At 46.3% G+C, this 18,437-nt stretch overlaps 1 protein-coding gene and 2 long non-coding RNA genes across 3 annotated transcripts in view; 1 reads left to right on the forward strand and 2 right to left on the reverse strand.

Annotated features, from left to right (window-relative positions):
- Positions 1 to 11,380, forward strand: part of LOC310693083 (cytochrome P450 3A12-like) — a 65,348-nt gene extending 53,968 nt beyond the window's left edge. The window contains exon 14 of the mRNA XM_083474761.1: positions 11,338 to 11,380. The gene's annotated coding sequence lies outside the window, so the exon portion shown is untranslated. The remainder of the gene's footprint in view (positions 1 to 11,337) is intronic.
- Positions 107 to 2,570, reverse strand: LOC310693149. Its single transcript, XR_014519014.1, has 3 exons — positions 2,415 to 2,570; positions 1,236 to 1,976; positions 107 to 1,094 (listed from the first exon to the last, which is right to left on the reverse strand). It is a non-coding gene; the product is annotated as an uncharacterized lncRNA (long non-coding RNA).
- Positions 5,701 to 6,878, reverse strand: LOC310693145. Its single transcript, XR_014519009.1, has 2 exons — positions 6,807 to 6,878; positions 5,701 to 6,449 (listed from the first exon to the last, which is right to left on the reverse strand). It is a non-coding gene; the product is annotated as an uncharacterized lncRNA (long non-coding RNA).
- Positions 11,381 to 18,437: the final 7,057 nt, after the last annotated feature.

Consider the following 18,437-nt stretch of genomic DNA (forward strand, 5'->3'; position numbering starts at 1 on the left):
TCATTCTGTTCAAATTCGCCAAAATTTACAATAGTTTATTTTGCTTATTAAATTTGTATCCAGCCCTTCATTTGTAGAACTCAGGGTGGTTCACAACATAAAAATACAATACAAAAAGAAAATGCTTGCACTGTGAAACATTCATACAAAAGTGTGTCTGCAAGGAAAATGGGCATCAACAGGGTGTGCAAATGTTCATGCAAACCCCTCTGTGGAATTGGGGCGAAGCAAATGTAAGACTGGCAAAGTGGGAAACCCAAATTAGCAAATTTGTCTATCCTTTAATATTCCTCTATTTGCTCAATCTGTCGCTTCTATTATTTCAAGGCTGTTTTGGGGATTTTATTAAACAATATTATATATATTTGGTTGCAAGGCATCTTGAAAATTATCGTAGTATAAAGTAGATTTTAAAAGTCCCCTTTAAAACCAGATCATCAATGATGATTATTTGGAGCATGCCCAGCCTACAATTTTGTATCAGTCAGAGACCAGTTTACCAGTCTTGGCTTCCCCCATGGAATTCTGGGAACTGTAGTTTGGGGAGGGTGCTGATGAGATTTCATTAAGGGATCCATACAGAGCACATGCAACTTGAATTCCTCAGGGTTGCTTGGGAAGAAAGAACCACTATGGCATCAAATCATGACCACTGAATGACAGGAAACTCAATCGGTGCAGGCCAGGATTGCAAAAACTCCTTCCTAGAATTGACACACATCACAGTCCTGGGTAATGTGATTTATCTGGGTCCCTGTGACTCAGATGCATTCTTTCAAAACTCTCTCTCTCTCTGTGTGGAAATGCTCCTGTAGAAACAGGACCCATCCACCAGTGCAAGCCCAATTTAGATACCACTCTGGAGAGAAATGAGATCTGCTGTGGTTTAGTAGATTAAACATCCCTTGTTAAATGCAGGTTCCAGCTTTCACATTCTGTAGTTTGTTGAGTTCTTAGAGTCACCTAACAGTGTGTAAAACTGTGTCTGGAAACAGCTCAGAAGCAGTAGTTGCAGTTGGTGAAAGACCCATGTAATATGGTTGTAGCGCTTGTTCCCAGGAAGCAATATTGAAGTTCTATTTTCAATGATCTGCCTTTGAAAATATTATTATATGTGTTTTTATCTTCTTTTTCTTTTTCTTTTGAGGTGTTCAATGTTTGTATTTTTGTATTGTATTGTTTTTTGTGATTTTGTATTTTTTTTTGTCTTGGTAAAAAAAAAATCAATGATCTGCCTTTGGCACGATATATACAGTACACTGGCGCCTGGTATACGGGGTGCTTGGGACTCCTGCCCCCTCAATATTTTGAATCGGGGGCCGTGTGACCACACCCTAATTTCAAGGCTACAAGAGCATGAAAAACTGAGACCTGTTGGGTTGTAGCTGGCACATCAGTCTAAGATGGTATGAGGTTCGCTGTGCCATGGAAGCAACCTGTGATTCCGTAGACAGAACTGGATTGAGGAGCCCCCCCCCCCCCGACTTCAAACCTATTTCTTCTGGAGGGATTGCAGTTCCATCCGAATCTGGGCAGGTGCTGCTCATCTGTGCAGTCAGACCATTTAGAAACAATACTTCCATCTTGTCTGGATTGAGTTGCAGTTTATTGGCCCCCATTCTGTCCTTTACTGCACACAAGCAACAATTTAGCATTTCTGCTGTCTCCCTTTAATACTCTGAAAAAGTGAATCAGAATTGGGTGTCACTCACTGGCATGACTTGGGACATGGAACAGGACATGAAGTCACATTCTACAGTATCATCAGCTGAGGAACAAAACCAGGTTCCTACTGCTTCCTTTTAAAAACAATTATTTTTGTTACTGATTTCTCCAAAATACAGCAAAACAAAAATATCCACACTATAAAGATGCATCTGTTGATTGGCGCCTAATCCTGGTTTTATTGCCATTCACATCATTAATATAAGTAAAACAAATCATGTCAAATTTATCCTGTTTCTCTATACCTTTGCCTATTGTCAGGGAACTGACATCGGAGCTAGAGGCGGAGGGAAGGCTCTCAAATGATGCTGGAGAAGGGCCCAGCAGGGAGAGAGGCAGCTCATCAGCTGGGGAAGGAAATCAGCGCAACACCAGGGATATAGAGGGGCAGATGGGGGAATCGGAGAGAGGGCTCCAGGACTCTTCACCAGACACCAGCGGGGAGAGCACGGGTCCTCCGCTACCCACGCCCTCCCTGCGCAGAAGTCTTCCGCGCAGGGAGAGTAGGAGGAGACTTGGCGTCAAACAACTTTTATTTTGGAAAAGGTTTAAGAAACGCCCACTGACGGATTCTGCTAGCGACTGAGGCAGCCATGAAGTGAAGGGCTGTCCAGACAGAAAGGTTTAACAAGGCAACACAGCCAGGAGTGGCAGTAACTTACGCACGAGCAACCCCACACTCATTACACCTATCCTCCAGGGCTGAGTTGAGTATTCGGACATTGCCACCATCCCTTGGAGGTGGCAGTGGTGTATTGTGGGTTGCTAGTGCCTGGGGCAAGGCAAATATCCTTGACACCACCTGCCGATAGGCTGGAACAAAGGGGCAATAGCTTAGAGACCTGAGTGGCATCTGCGGTGCCCCATGAGTACTGAGCACAGCTGAGAGTGGGACGGGGGATTGGTCAGGAGCAGGTATCTTTCTAAAGCCCATACAGAAGGTGCCCTAACAACTGGCCAACGCCCAAATCTGCTCCTCAGTCTGCCTGTGTGAAAACTGGGAGATATTCTGTGTGAGGCAGAGGGCACTCTATTCTTAATTTATCATTACAGTGGTACCTCGGGTTACAGACGCTTCAGGTTACAGATGCTTCAGCTTACAGACTCCGCTAACCCAGAAATAGTACCTTGGGTTAAGAACTTTGCTTCAGGATGAGAACAGAAATTGCATGGCAGCAGCACAGCGGCAGCGGGAGGCCCCATTAGCTAAAGTGATGCTTCAGGTTAAGAACAGTTTCAGGTTAAGAATGGACCTCCAGAATGAATTAAGTTCTTAACCCGAGGTACCACTGTACTACTTTTTTTCCCCTTTTGAATTTTTGCACCCCTAATAATTTTGCACCCAGGGAAACTGCCCTGGTGCCCCCACCCACATGACACCCCTTTGAGGTGGGGGTAACTGCGGCCTTCCTGTGACTGGCTACTTCTAGCCTCACAGCTGCCAGAAGCATTTGGTAATCTTTGCAACGTAGCCCCATTCACTTTCAATTTTGATTTCACTGAAGATATTCACCACCAGACATTGATTTTGTCAATGTATCTAAGGGAGACTGAGACTGACAATGTATCTAAGGGAGACTGAGACTTGCTTGCTCAAAAGCCAGGCCCCCCTGCCCCCATTTCTGGGATCCTGGCTCTGAGCTTGATGTTATGTGATCAGGAAATTGCTGAGGCCAGGGACTGGCAGGCAAGAGCTCTCTGGATTTAAAACCACAGCATCAGGGTGCAGAGGACCAGAGTTGGACCCCCTCAAAGGTTGCCACCAGAGTAACCATGGCAGCTGGATCCCCCCTCAATCTGTCTTCATGTTTGTCATAGAATCATAGACTTGAAAGGGATCCAACCTCTGTTTAAAAGCCTTCAAGGAAAGAGAGCCCACCATCTTTTGAGGAAGTCTATTCCATGGATGTGGGTGGCGCTGTGGTCTAAACCACTGAGACTTGAGCTTGCCGATCAAAAGGTCAGCAGTTCAAATCCCCACGACGGGGTGAGCTCCCATTGCTCCTGCCAACCTAGCAGTTTGAAAGCACGACAAAAAGTGCAAGTAGATTAATAGGTACCACTCCGGCGGGAAGGTAAACGGTGTTTCCGTGCGCTGCTCTGGTGTTGGTGTTCCATTGCGCCAGAAGTGGCTTAGTCATGCTGGCCATATGACCTGGAAAAACTTTCCACGGAGTGGAAAAACGTCAGTTCCCTTGGCCTGTAAAGCGAGATAAGCACCGCAACCCCAGAGTCGTTTGCGACTGGACTTAACTGTCAGGGGTCCCTTTTACCTTTACCTTTACTTATCCCACTGACCCATGGCTCATAGAACATTCTTCCTAAGGTTTATCCTTTCTTGTAAGTGAATCCATCGGTTTGGGGGCTCTCCCCCCTCCCCCCAAAGCAGCAGATGGAAAGCTTGCCCCATCTTCCAAGGGAACCATCCACTTCAATGACAAGGAATTCTCACCTGGCCTCTTTTCACATCGAAGGAAACAAGCTTGGCCCAGTAACTGAAGGAAGACAAACAGATCGCAAACAATACTGTGAGAATATTTTCTCCCTTTGAGCTCCAGCTCTGAACAAGCAGAAAGAGAATAGAAATCCTTGATCAAAGCCAGAGGCAGAGAGACATCAAGGGCCAACAAGATGGATCTCCTTCCAAGTTTCTCCACTGAGACATGGTCCCTTCTCATTGCCTGCCTAGGCATTTTCATTCTGTATGTACCACTCTGTTATCTTCCTTTACTTGGGCTAATTTATAACTCTGAAAGTAGAAGGAGCGTTTTAAGTCTCCTGAAAGCCTTAGGAGATAGCAGCCTCTCAACTGCAAGGATATCTACTTCCAAGTAAACTTGCATAGGGTTGGGATGTAGAAGCAGCTCTAGAAGCACAGCATGCTGAAAGAGCCTTATCTTATAAATTTGAAACAAAACTGTGTTTGACACCCACCTAGAAGTAGTCCCTGGAAGGGCTTCCATCTTCTGGGTGCCAACCATGATGCCACAAGCCTTTTATTTTGAACTCCCCTCCCAAACTCTCAACAGCAGAGGGAGAGAGTGAAGGAATGGAGACGCAGGACAAAGTTCGTGGGCAGAAGCAGCCAATTCCTGACCTACTCTGTCTAGCCCAGGACTGCGAGGGCTTGAAAGCTCAAAAACAGAGGAGAAGGTGACAACTCTGAAGGATGTACAGGCCACACTTGGAATACTGTGTCCAATTCTCGGCACCACAATTTAAGAAGGATGTTGACAAGCTGAAACGTGTGCAGAGGAGGGCAACCAAGATGATCAAGGGTCTGGAAACTAAATTTTATGAGGAGTGCATGAAGGACCTGGGCATGTTTAGCCTGGAAAAGAGGAGACTGAGAGGAGATATGGAAGCCATCTCCAAATATCTCAAGGACTGTCACATGGAAGAGGGAGCCAGTTTGTTTTCTCCTGCTCTGGAGGGTAGGACTTGAAGCAATGGCTTCAAGTTATAAGAAAGGAGATTCCAGCTAAACATCAGGGAAAACTTTCTGACAGTAGGAGCTCTTTGACAGTGGAATGGTCTCCCTCAGGAGGTTGTGGAATCTCCTTCCTTGGAGGTTTTTAAGGAGAGGTTGGGTGGCCATCTGTCATGTGTGATCTTGCTGAGATTCCTAGTTTGCAGGAGGTTGGACTGGATAACCCTTGGGTCCTTTCTAACTCTAAGATTCTATGATTCTATGATCATGCGGTTTAACCACTTGGCCTTGAGCAAACTCCCACTGATCATAACTGAACTGATGGAAGTCTCTGGACCACCTTTGTGGACACAATATAAATAAAATTATAGAAATACCCCGGGGGGGGGGAGGTTGAGTGACCTTTTGCTACCTAGGCCTGTAAAAAAAGAATAATGTTGGGCTCCATGTGTTGTATTCAACTACTTTCATTCAGAGTACACCCACTGAAACTTAGTTTGCCATTTTCATCTTCTCTTTATGTAACTCAACACACACTGCAAGTATAAAAATAAATAATGATTTTATTATTATTATTATGAAGTACAGCAAAAAAAAGGGTGTTGGCTCAAGATAAAGAGAACAGGGAAGCAATGAACTGGGAGAAATCAGCAGGTGGACTTTGGAGCCTCTCTTTATTATAAATGCAGAGCAGGGTGTGCAGCAAGTTGATCTCTAGCAATCGGTGGGTGATTTCATTGAGGTCCCGCCAGAAGGAGCTGTGCAGGCCAATTGCTTCCTGCCCACACCACCCCCCTATTGAAAGCTTAGCGAGGCGGGGCGGACAAATCCCTGCCTTGTTTTCTGGCAACTTTAATTGCAGAATACGGCAGTGGGATTCTGGGCTGCACCACTGGGCTGGGTCTTCTCCAGAGAGAAAGACTCCTCCGTTGAATGATGCACGTTGGGGAGAAGGACAGGCTAAAGTTCAGCAGTTATGAATACCTGAGGATTTCAGCTGCACTTCTGTGTGTTCTTTATCTTAAGACATTGCATGACTTTGTTCATTGCAGATCACTTTACTACTTTATTTATTTACTGAGAAGGATTTGCATTCTGCATAATGAAGAAACAACTCTCAAGCGGTGTACACAAAGCAATTAAATATGATTAATTCCTCCTCTCCATGCATTGAGGTCTTGATCAGTTTATGTAGGGCATGTGTGAATAATCCTCTCCTAGGGCCTTACTCCTCCCTGCGAAACCAGTCTGGCAAGTATCTGTCAAGCTGAGCAGACTGTCCATAGAGCATCTTCTGTGTACAGTGGTGCCTTGCAAGACGAATGCCTCACAAGACGGAAAACTCGCTAGACGAAAGAGTTTTCCGTTTTGGAGGTGCTTCGCAAAACGAATTTCCTATGGGCTTGCTTCGCAAGACGACAATGCCTTGCGAGTTCCTGCGGGGTTTTTCCCCTTTCCCCCCTTTTTCTAAGCCGCTAAGCCGCTTATCAGCTGATCCAATCAGCGGATAAGCTGCTAAAAGCCGCTAAAAGCCGCTAAAAGCCGCTAATAGCGCTAATCCGCTAATCCGTCAATGGGCTTGCTTCGCAAGACGAAAAAACCGCTAGACGAAGAGAATCACAGAACGGATTCTTTTCGTCTTGCGAGGCACCACTGTATCAGTAGGGGTAAGTTTGCCAAAGGGATCCAGGGAAGAAAGTATTTATCATGACAAAGGCAAGGGGGGTTGGACTGGATAACCCTTGGGTCCTTTTTTCAGAGGGAACTCACAGGAACTCAGTTCCAGCACCTCTCTGGTGGGTGCCATTGCCATTCTAAAAGAAGGAGGGGGTGTTCATAGTGAGTTCTGGCACCTCTTTTTCTAGAAAAATTGCACTGACAAAGGGATATTCCCATACTGGCCCAGATGATGCAAACTGTGACCATTATCCGGTATCCAGTCAACACACACCAGAATTTCTGTCTGTAGACCACCTCTTTCTGTGATGTTTGAATGATGTTTTTGGGTGGTTGGGCAATTTTCAAAAGTCTTTAAATAGTCTTTGTGCACCTCGCGTTGAGTCTTTGCCTCTTATGAAGGAGGCAGGGAACTTGTTGACTCTGAAAAAACAGTTAATCCAGAATGCGGCAGCTAGACTGGTGACTGGGAGTGGCCGCCGGGACCATATAACACTGGCCCTAAAGAATTTTCGCTGGCTCCCAGGACATTTCCGAGCACAATTTGAAGGGTTGGTGCTGGCCTTCAAAGCCCTAAACGGCCTCAGCCCAGGATACCTGAAGGAGCATCTCCACCCCCGTTGTTAAGCCCAGACACTGAGGTCCAGCTCCGAGGGCCTTCTGGCAGTTCCCTCACTGCAAGAAGTGAAGTTACAGGGAACCAGGCAGAGGGCCTTCTCGGCAGTGGCACCCACCCTGTGGAACACCCTCCCTTCAGATGTCAAGGAAATAAACAACTGTCTGACTTTTAGAAAACATCTGAAGGCAGCTCTGAATTGGGAGGTTTTTAATGTTTAAGGTTTTACTACGTTTCTATATGTACTATAAGCCACCCAGAGTGGCTGGGGAAACCCAGCCAGATGGCAGCATTAAATAATAAAATTACTGCTATTATCAACAGAATAATAAAGATCAGCTTTGATTTCACTGGAACTTGCCTCCGCTCATTCATCTCTGACCGCTAACAAACATGGGGGACTCTGAGACCCTTAAGGGGGGGGGGGTTAGGCCCTGAAAGGCACCCCGCCTTAAATATGGCAACACTGCCTCCCCTCTTGGGATCAGATGTGCTCCTGAGAAGTGGCCAAAATCCAGCCCAGAAAGGTCGTTCTTAAATGTTTCTTAAAAGAGTATGATGGTTATTTGATACCGAGTGCTTTCAGAAACATGGCAGGACCTGAGGGTAAGTGACCTTTTATGAACAGTTTGTATTTCTCAGGTTATCCCAAATCTCATTGTTTGACCCGAAGAAGGAAATGTTCTGGGGTGGAAAAATACTTAATATGCAACTGGATCGCTTTGGAATCTCAAAAACATTCCGGTACTTGTCTGTAGTTTTCTGCCTTTTATCTTGTGGGCTTATTTAGCATTGGCATTCTTAAGAATGTAGCTCCTTCAGTTTGCCAGGGGGCGGTTGCATGTCTACTCAGAGGTAAGCCCCATTAAGTTAAATGGGTTTCACTCTTGTTACCCTTCGGAGGGGGTCTCATTATGCCAGTTCTACAAGCCAAAGAAAGACAAAGCGCATGTGGAAAGAATACAGCTTTATTCAGGCTGCAGCAAGAATGGCTCAGCGGTTGTCTCCAAAAGTTGGGCGGAGCATGAAAAATTCATGACACCTTTATAGTAATTTCCATACATGATTGTGGTGTGCACAATCCTTTCTAACAATATTGTTGGCTATCTAAGCCAAGGAACAGCTTGTGGGCCCTTCAAGTGAACTTTCAGTTGGAGGTTCCAAACATGAAGTTGTCTCAGCGGCCGCCGACACCACAAAACACTGGTCTTGAAAGATCTACATTGGCTCCCAGTACATTTCTGAGCACAATTCAAAGTGTTGGTGCTGACCTTTAAAGCCCTAAATGTCCTCGGCCCAGTATACCTGAAGGAGCGTCTCCACCCCCATCGTTCTACCAGGACACTGAGGTCCAGTGCTGAGGGCCTTCTGGCGATTCTTTCACTGCGAGAAGTGAGGTTACAGGGAACCAGGCAGAGGGCCTTCTCAGTGGTGGTGCCCGCCCTGCAGAACGCCCTCCCAGCAGATGTCAAAGGAATAAACAACTATCTGATGTTTAGAAGACACCTGAAGGCAGCTCTGTTTAGGGAAGTTTTGTAATGACTGATGTTTTAATGTATTTTTAATCTCCTGTTGGAAGCCTCCCAGAGTGGCTGAGGAAACCCAGTCAGATGGGCAAGGTATAAGTAATAAATCATCATCATCATCATCTTAAACGCCTTTCTTATCTGTTAGGTGTCATTCTCAAATTGGTTCTGGCTAATGCTACAGTTGGCATAATAAGCATTATCTAAGGTGTCAGTTATGAGGGTCTCTGTGCCCAACTTACTCGTTGCTAATGCCCTTGCAAGGAAAGGAAGGCAGAAAACATGCAGAGATAAGACCCTGCCTTGTAGTGGCCTCTGATAGCTTATTGCCTAAAATCAAAGGGAAGATAGAGTTTCTGAGCAGAAAGAAGACTATGAGCCAATATTGTCAAAAAGGGGACAGGGAAGCCATGCTTCCAGGCAAGCATGTGTCAGATTGAAGCTTAAGGCTCTGAGCTGGAAGGTCTTCCTTGCCCATGCATGCAAATGCTTCCATAGGAGCTCTCAGGCAGTATCATGCTGTGCCGGAAGGCTCTTGCATTGACTTTTTTCTTTGCTTCAGCAGAGTAATAGGGCAACCCTCCTTCTGGGATGTGTTTTTCTAGTTGGTTTTGACTAGCAAAAGGTGTTGCTCCCTTGGCTTATAAAACGATGGAGGATGGGGACTTGGAGAGTAAGGAAACAAGCAAGCAGCAAACAGCCTTCAGGCATATATGTCCGTAGAGACTCTTCTGACTGCCCCATCTTTCTGTGACATCAAACCAGCGACGAGTCCCTGCTAGAGGCTTCACCATTAACTGCTATGGCAGACTCCCTCAGCCAACCTTCACCAGTCAGGCGCGATGGAGAGGCTTTGGACTACAGCTCCCATCAGTGCCTGTTGCCATGGGCTGATGGGAGATGTGGGCCAACACATCTTGAAGGCACCAGGTGAAGGCTACCTGTAGCTCGCTTGTTTTTGATTCACTAGAATGTGCCTCTTCTTCCTTACTCTTAATCCAGGATTTACGAGGGCTGGAAGCCTATATTAGCTACGCTGGATCTGGCTATCATAAAAGAGTTGTGAAAGAGTTCTCCACCACGTTCACCAACTTCTTAACTATACAATAGTATAACGAAAGGAGGAGAGTTTCTACATGTCACTCCATTGGCACCAAACTGGGGCAGGATGGGGTAATGGGGAGGGCAGATTAACTCCTCTCTAAAAGTCAAGTGTGAACTTAGTGACCCAGTCATCACTGCACTCCATGTTTATTCCATTTACAATTGCCTGTTGGATATTATTGGTTCCAGATCTGTCGTGGGTTCAGAACCTGACTATGCCACTCATTGGTTTGAAACTGCTTTTGTCTTCTCTTGGATATAGGTTTAGATGGGATCTTGGAGGCCAACACATCTTGAAGGCAAAGTACGGACAATGTTCCCTCTCCAGCCTCCAACCTTCACCAGTGGGAAGCTCAAGGAGGTAAAAGAAAAGAAAAAGATATTAAGTATTGAAAAGAATAAGATATTCAGCTCTTCCACTGGTAAATATGGGTCGTACAGTTCAAGCACCATTGAGTCTATTCAGTCTGAAACTGGGGGATAATCCAATTCTGTTGATAGCCAGAGTGGCTGAAGCATAATGCCTAACAGTGAGAGGTGTCAGTGGCAAAGTCTATGGTTTGGATTATTTCTACAAAAAATCAATCGCATCAGTTGTGTCAGTGGATCTTGTGGAAGATCTAATGGACAATTAATTAGATTAACTGGACTAATTAATTGGCACCTGCACATCACAGGTGAGATGGAGGTTGATGCCTGAAGGTATCACTCTATATAAATGCAAAGTATTTATATTGCAGTCCTGGCGCAGCATCTTCTCCTTCAGGGTCTGCAAGGAAACTCCAGTGAGGAGGCTGGATGCCTGGCGCACCTCTGTATGTTGTCCACCATCTTCTCCTGCTACGCAGGACCCTCTTCCTTCAGAAAGGAAGCTGGGACTACATCTGACACTAGGCTGGCACCCATCCTGCCTCTGTCACCCAAGATACATCAGTCCCCCAAAAGGAAGGTGCTATGTGCAAGTCAGTGTCTGGCGCTGTTGCCCAAGGCATGGATAGGATTGAGCCACATGTTTTAATTAAAGCCAGTGAAACCAAAGCGCTGACACTTCCCTGTGAGCTTCCGTCAGGAGTCTGAATGTCAAGCTGGGTTGACTCATTAACTAATTGCTTGCTTTCGTTTCTCACCCTGCTGTAGATTCCCCTGGAGATGAGAAAGCAAGCCGGAGAAACCAATAGTTCTGAAGATGGTGCCACGAGGTGCTCCCCAAAAGGAGAAAGAGGGAACCCTGGTCGCATCTCAGCCCCTCTGAGAGCGGGTGCAGAAGCCTCAGGTGTTGCTCAGGTGTTGTTCCCAGAAGAAAACTGGAGACACTTGCTAGTTGTGTACAGAGAGACAAGCTCATGGCTGTAAATTGCTTCTGGACCTCTTAAATAGGCATGGAGGAGAAATCAGTTCATGTTTTAATCGGAACCTGCCAGATTCACATTTCTCAAACTAATCTGCACCTGTCTTTCAAAATTCTCAGTTACAGTGGTACCTCGGGTTACATACGCTTCAGGTTACATACGCTTCAGGCTACAGACTCCGCTAACCCAGGAATAGTACCTCGAGTTAAGAACTTTGCTTCAGGATGAGAATAGAAATCGTGCTCCGGCGGCACGGCAGCAGCAGGAGGCCCCATTAGCTAAAGTGGTGCTAAACATTGGGTGACCCTGTTCTACACAGTGGCCTGATAAAATGTCCAGGAACATGTTCATAGCATGGCATGTTCCTGGAAACTCTAATGAAAGCACCCCAAGACCAATCAAACTAGCCAAACTGGCAGATGAAGAAAGCACCAGGGCATCTTCCCATCCGGCAAGTAGGGGGATCAAGTAAGTTCGTGGCACACTTATCAGTTCACCGGCCAGTCGCCCTTCTGCGTACACTGCAAAGCAAACAGTCAGCATTCCCCCCACCCCCGCCGCTGCTGGAGCTGTCAGCAGAAATGCCAAGAAGCAAAGAAAACACCATGCGAACTCCTTTCACCTCTGCAGGGACATGAATGGCAGCCACGGCTTCTGGGCTCTTTTAACTTAAAGGCACTGGAAACTTTCAGCCCTGCTGCAAAAACAAAAGCCTCCCTTGCTTCCGCCTTTGTTGTGTGGGGTGAATTGGTAAGATGGGGGTCTCAGTACAGTGGTACCTTAGGTTACAGACGTTTCAGGTTACAGACACTTCAGGTTACAGACTCTGCTAACCCAGAAATAGTACCTCGGGTTAAGAACTTTGCTTCAGGATGAGAACAGAAATCGTGCTCCGGCGGCAGCAGGAGGCCCCATTAGCTAAAGTGGTGCTTCAGGTTAAGAACAGTTTCAGGTTAAGAATGAACCTCCGGAATGAATTAAGTACTTAACCCGAGGTACCACTGTATATGGATTTGGCAATGCAGTTCTCCAGCCGTAGAATACACGTGGGAAGGATCGCAGGACAGGGAGAAGGAGAGTCTGCTTTTATGTTTTGAAACCCCCTTTTTATTCTTCTGTTCTGATTTTATTCCTCAAACATTTGTATCGTCTGAGGTGCAATAAAAAGGAATGCAATAAATGAAATAATATGAGCATGCCTAATGGTCATGACTACGTCTTTGCAGTCATGAAGTCCATAGACAATTGGTTGTCAACCAGTGCACTGTGGCACCCTGAGCAACATTCAATGGAGCCCCAGGGGGAAGCAGCGGAGAAAGCTGATTGGGTGCCTGAGGTGACACGTGTGCCCTGCGCCCAGGGGTGGGGCCAGCCAGGGCAGGACACTCCGTGGGGCCTCCAAGGAGTCTGCCTGCCTCCTCCCACTCAGCCGCCCTACAGCCGAGGGGGAGGTGGCAGGCGGACCGTTTGGGGCAGCACGGAGTCTGCGGGCACCCAAGCCACCACGCCAATCCCAGGGGAGATACGTGGCTCGGGCAAGCTGCAGGCCCCGTGGTGAGTGCTGCCCACTATTTTGTCACCCCCTTAGTGGTGACACCCGGGGCCCCTCGCCCCCCACCCCTTTCCTCCGTCCCTGCCAGGGGGCCCTCCTTTCACTAACTTGAAGCCCTTATTTCCTGCATTATCTCTCTCTCTTTCTCTCCAAGGAAGATTCAGGAAGCCAGTGGCTTTGACTTGCACCCCCTTATCTTCCAGTGTAAGTGGTTCCCACAAGAGAGAAGAATTGTGCTTGGTTAAGGGAGCCGCGGACTCAAAAAGGGTGAAAACCACTGCCATCGACAGTTCTCCCCGATCCTCATAATTTGCTATTGTGATGCAAGCCCATCCAATATCCACCTGCATTTTACATGCAAGGCAGCGATGCTCAAAACATGACGTAGGACACCGAAGGGGGAAGAGACACAGGAGGTGCCGTTCAACAGAGAACATTCCCCCTCAGCTCACTTCTGTTCCAACTGCAATATAAACAGATCAGACACAATCTTAATTAAAGACAGGCATACACATCCAGGAGAAATCACTAGCAGGTTAATTAATGGCTTCAAAAGAGAAGAAAAGATATCAGCAAGCTCCCAAGCTCCCCAACGTTCAAGGTGTGCTCTTTTGCTTGGAACAAGCAATTGTTACTCAAGCAATGATAATGCATTGAAAATTGTCCTTGCACAGCAATCTGAACTGTCAGAAAGAAAGGCATTAGCGCGAATGAGACTCCGATTCATTCTAGCAAAGCTGGTGTGTGTGTGTGTCCTGCAGAGACAGGACCAAGCCATCAGTGCGAGCCCAATTTAAATAACTCATAGGCGCTTTGGAGAAAAACAAGATCTTCCATGGTTTTGTATATTAAACAACCCTTGTTAAATGCAGGTTCCTGCTTCTACACGCTGCAGTTTGTTGAGTTGTTAGAGTTGCCTAACAGTGTACTGAACCGGACCTGGAAATGACTCAGAATTAGTTGCAGTGGGTGATAGACCTGTGTAATATCACCATAGTATTCATTCCAAGGAAGGATTCTTGAAGTTTTATTTTCAGCAATCTCCCCTTTACACAGCAGTAGTAGTGTATCCCAAGCCGGAATTAAGATTGCCAGAAGAAATATCAACAACCTCAGATATGCAGATGACACAACCTTGATGGCAGAAAGTGAGGAGGAATTAAAGAACATTTTAATGAGGGTGAAAGAGGAGAGCGCAAAATATGGTTTGAAGCTCAACATCAAAAAAATGAAGATCATGGCCACTGGTCCCATCACCTCCTGGCAAATAGAAGGGGAAGAAATGGAGGCAGTGAGAGATTTTACTTTCTTGGGCTCCATGATCACTGCAGATGGTGACAGCAGCCACGAAATTAAAAGACGCCTGCTTCTTGGGAGAAAGGCAATGACAAACCTAGACAGCATCTTAAAAAGCAGAGACATCACCTTGCCAACAAAGGTCCATATAGTCAAAGCTATGGTTCTCCCAGGAGTGATGTATGGAAGTGAGAGCTGGACCATAAAGAAGGCTGATCGCCGAAGAATTGATGCTTTTGAATTATGGTGCTGGAGGAGACTCTTGAGAGTCCCATGGACTGCAAGAAGATCCAACCTCTCCATTCTAAAGGAAATCAGCCCTGAGTGCTCACTGGAAGGACAGATCGTGAAGCTGAGGTTCCAAGACTTCATGAGAAAAGAAGACTCCCTGGAAAAGACCCTGATGTTGGGAAAGATGGAGGGCCCAAAGAGAAGGGGACAACAGAGGACGAGATGGTGGAACAGTGTTCTCAAAGCTACCAACATGAGTTTGACCAAACTGCAGGAGGCAGTGGAAGACAGGAGTGCCTGGCGTGACATGACTAAACAACAAAATTCAGAGGAAAGGAGGGATGGCTTAATTAAATAAATGGGGAGCTTTGGAGCCTATGTATTGTATTGCTTGTCTGTCATGTCAAGTTCTCTGCATCTACTTAGGCTCAATGATGGAAGTCAGGGGCTGGTTTCCTCCTCACGGGAAAGCTGTGTTATCCATCCCTTTTTCTGTTTCCATGAATGAAAGGGTATGAGATTTTCTTCGGGTTTCTTAAATGGCAGGTGAAGCTTCAGGGTGGGGGACATGGAATTCCCTGGAAGAACAAACCTGCTCCCCCTTTGCCGACTATAGCTATGGTGCTGCCTAGACTTTACACGGGGGGGGGGGTACAGTGTGTTGCAAGGTCTGTGTCTGAACCCCCCACCTTTGGGTCTCCTTATACACACTGCCAAGAGATTTAAGACCTTTTGCTAGAGTTATAACATGTATTTGTTATGAATTGGTGTTCACCCTTAATCTTACACCCACAAGAAGTTCTCACACCAGAGCAATAAAGGTTGGTTTTATAGCATGGTTTTCTAGACGGAATATATAAATGCTGCTTCAGGCAGCAGATCATTCATTGCATACACACATTGATCCAAAGAGTAAAAGAATTCCTAACTATTCCCAAAAGCCTAAAGAAAGTAAGTCTGACAATTTTGCCCCAGAACCCACATGAAAAGCAAAGCGAGAAAGGGAGGAGGAAAGGTATATCCGTGTGTGTTGATTCCTTGAGAGCGTTGAGTACAGTGAAATTCCTTGTCGGAACTTGGAGAAATAACCAGCCATTGAAAATCTAGGGTTTTTATACTCATTTTAGCCAATGCATCCTAGTGGAGAGGGGAGGTGGACTTTGGGACGAGCAATTCTTATAGTTCCAATATTTATTTATTTTTATTGTTTCCTCTCTATTAAAACCCTGGCTGTTTGCTTAATTAGTAGTTGAAAGCATATAGTCCTGGTGAGCAATGACTCAACAGGTTATCTTTGCTTCATGCCTTAATGTTATCTCACTGCAGTCTAACTCTAATCCAATCTTCTACAGGAGCATTGATTAATTTTTGCTAATTTCCAGATTACTTGTGCTGACCTCTGCACAAACTATTAGTTGTTCAGGATGTCTCCTTGATGCTTGACAAGATATATTTGTGATAAGAACTAGGACCAGGTTCAGGAAAGTTCATTCAGCTATACATTCCATATTGAACGATGCCAGCTGCACCAATGCCACAATCCACCGCAATCAACCATGGAAATAGCTCCGATTGGAACCTGTGTTGTAAACTGTCTGCAACATATATTTGTGCCCTTGGAGCTCCTCTATGCTTGCGCAAGAGAGAGCAGAAGTTCTCTCTCTGGACATGAACTTGGCTGGCCTCTGGGCTGACACAAACATGTTGACAAGAGGCCCGATGTACTGAATCATCGTTGGACTTTGAAAGGCATCTGCTCTGCCCTTAGACGTTTGCACGGGAGTAGGAAAATATGGCATACCCACATTTTACTGCTACTCTGGCATTTCTTGATAACTTTTACAAGCTATGGAGGAACTGGGTTCCAAAGTATGGAGATGTGAGAACAAGCACATCTCACCTGCCAATTTTTCAGGGGAGGGGGACACAAAACCTTGGCCTGATATTCTGACTTTACCCTTTCGTGAACCCTTCAGGATCACATGCCATGGGCAGGGTGTGCTGGCTTCAGGGAGCACCTTGCTAATATTGATTCATGGTTGCTTCACCCAACAGAGAGAGGAGGTAATACGCCGAGAGCTTTTTCTGTCACACCCAGCATTATCTCCAGTGGCAAGGTCGTAGCTCAAGGGTAGAGCTCGTGATTTGCTTGGAATGGTGCCAGGCCCCATGCGTGGCAACTCCAGGCAGGGCTGGGAAAAGACTTGCAGGCTGGCTTCACATTTAGCACCAGGATACGGTTCATAAAGGTTTACAAAGCATGGTTCAACAGCACTCATTGACCAAGGAGGCCATGATGGGCCCCAACTTGGATGACTCAAAAAATAAAAGGATTAGACAGATTCCTGTATGCTCTGCCTCCACAGTCAGAGACAGCAATGCTTATGAATAGGTAAAAGGGAAAGGGAAAGGACACCGGTGCATTCTTAAGGAAATCAGCCCTGAGTGCTCACTGGGAGGACAGATCCTGAAGCTGAGGCTCCAATACTTTGGCCACCTCCTGAGAAGAGAAGACTCCCTGGAAAAGACCCTGATGATGGGAAAGGTGGAGGGCACAAGGAGAAGGGGACGACAGAGGACGAGATGGTTGGACAGTGTTCTCAAAGCTACCAGCGTGAGTTTGACCAAACTGCGGGAGGCAGTGGAAGACAGGAGTGCCTGGCGTGTTCTGGTCCATGGGGTCATGAAGAGTCAGACACGACTAAACAACTAAACAACAACAACAACAAAAGGACACCTGGACGGTTAAGTCCAGTCAAAGGGACTATGGGTTTGCGGCGCTCATCTTGCTTTCAGGCTGAGGGAGCCGGCATTTGTCCACATAAAGCTTTCTGGGTCATGTGGCCAGCAGGACTAAACCGCTTCTGGCACATGGAGGACCATGACAAGTGCCAGAGTGTCTGGAAATGCCATTTACCTTCCTGCTGCAGCGGTACATATTTATCTACTTGCACTGGCGTGCTTTCGAACTGCTAGATTGGCAGGAGCTGGGACAGAGCAATGGGAGCTCACCCCGTCGCGGGGATTTGAAACGCCGACCTTCTGATCAGCAAGCCCAAGAAGCTCAGTGGTTTAGCCCACAGCGCTACCCGCTTCCCTAATGCTTCTGAATACCAGTTGCTGGAAGCCACAAAAAGGGAGAGGGCTGATGTGCTGGAATCCTGCTAGCTGGCTGCCCACAGCAGTGACGGATTTGGGCTTTCAAATTTCAGCGACCCGGACTTCAGAAGCCAGGGCACGCAATTAGCAGAGTGTGGTTCACACACAGAAGTAGGCATGAGGCGTAAGTCATGCTACAGCTACAGATTTACTGTATTAAGCATAAATCAGAACAAAGGAACATGTTCTCTCTCTCTCTCATGTTGTCTCGGGGAGAACAGCAAAAGCAAAAGCTATACACAAACGGAAGTTCCCAGCAAGCTGTGCTGGAATGTAAACAGACATGTGACATGCAACCATCTCAGGCCTGTTCCTTAAGGTGGAATAGAAATGTCAACATTTTATGGGTGCTCTCATCACAATCCTGCAGGGGTCTCCTGCAGATGTTCTGAGGCTCCTCCAGCCTTGGTCAGCACAGCCAAGAACCAGCGACAGTGGAAGGCACTGTGCTCCAATAACATCTGGAGGGCCTTCTGTGGGCTGCCCCTGCTTTTTAGGCACTGAACAAAACCTGTCCTGTTTTCTCAACCTCAAATAGTATTTAGCTGCTTTCACGGCTTCTCCTCCTTGAAATTAGTATTGATTCTTGGCTGTCTTTATTCAACTTCTTTAAAAAAAATAAATATTTTTTTTAAAAAAGAAGAGTTTTAAGTACCTTTTTATTCTTTTGCTTTTGTATTTATGGTTATTACTTGCCCTGGGACTTTCGTTGATTTGGTGGGGTGTAAATTTACAAAGGCAAATGAACAATTTATTTTACTTTGACATTTAT

The sequence above is a fragment of the Podarcis liolepis genome, assembly GCF_965112155.1.
Source record: "Podarcis liolepis genome assembly, chromosome: 14".
Lineage (NCBI taxonomy): Eukaryota > Metazoa > Chordata > Lepidosauria > Squamata > Lacertidae > Podarcis > Podarcis liolepis.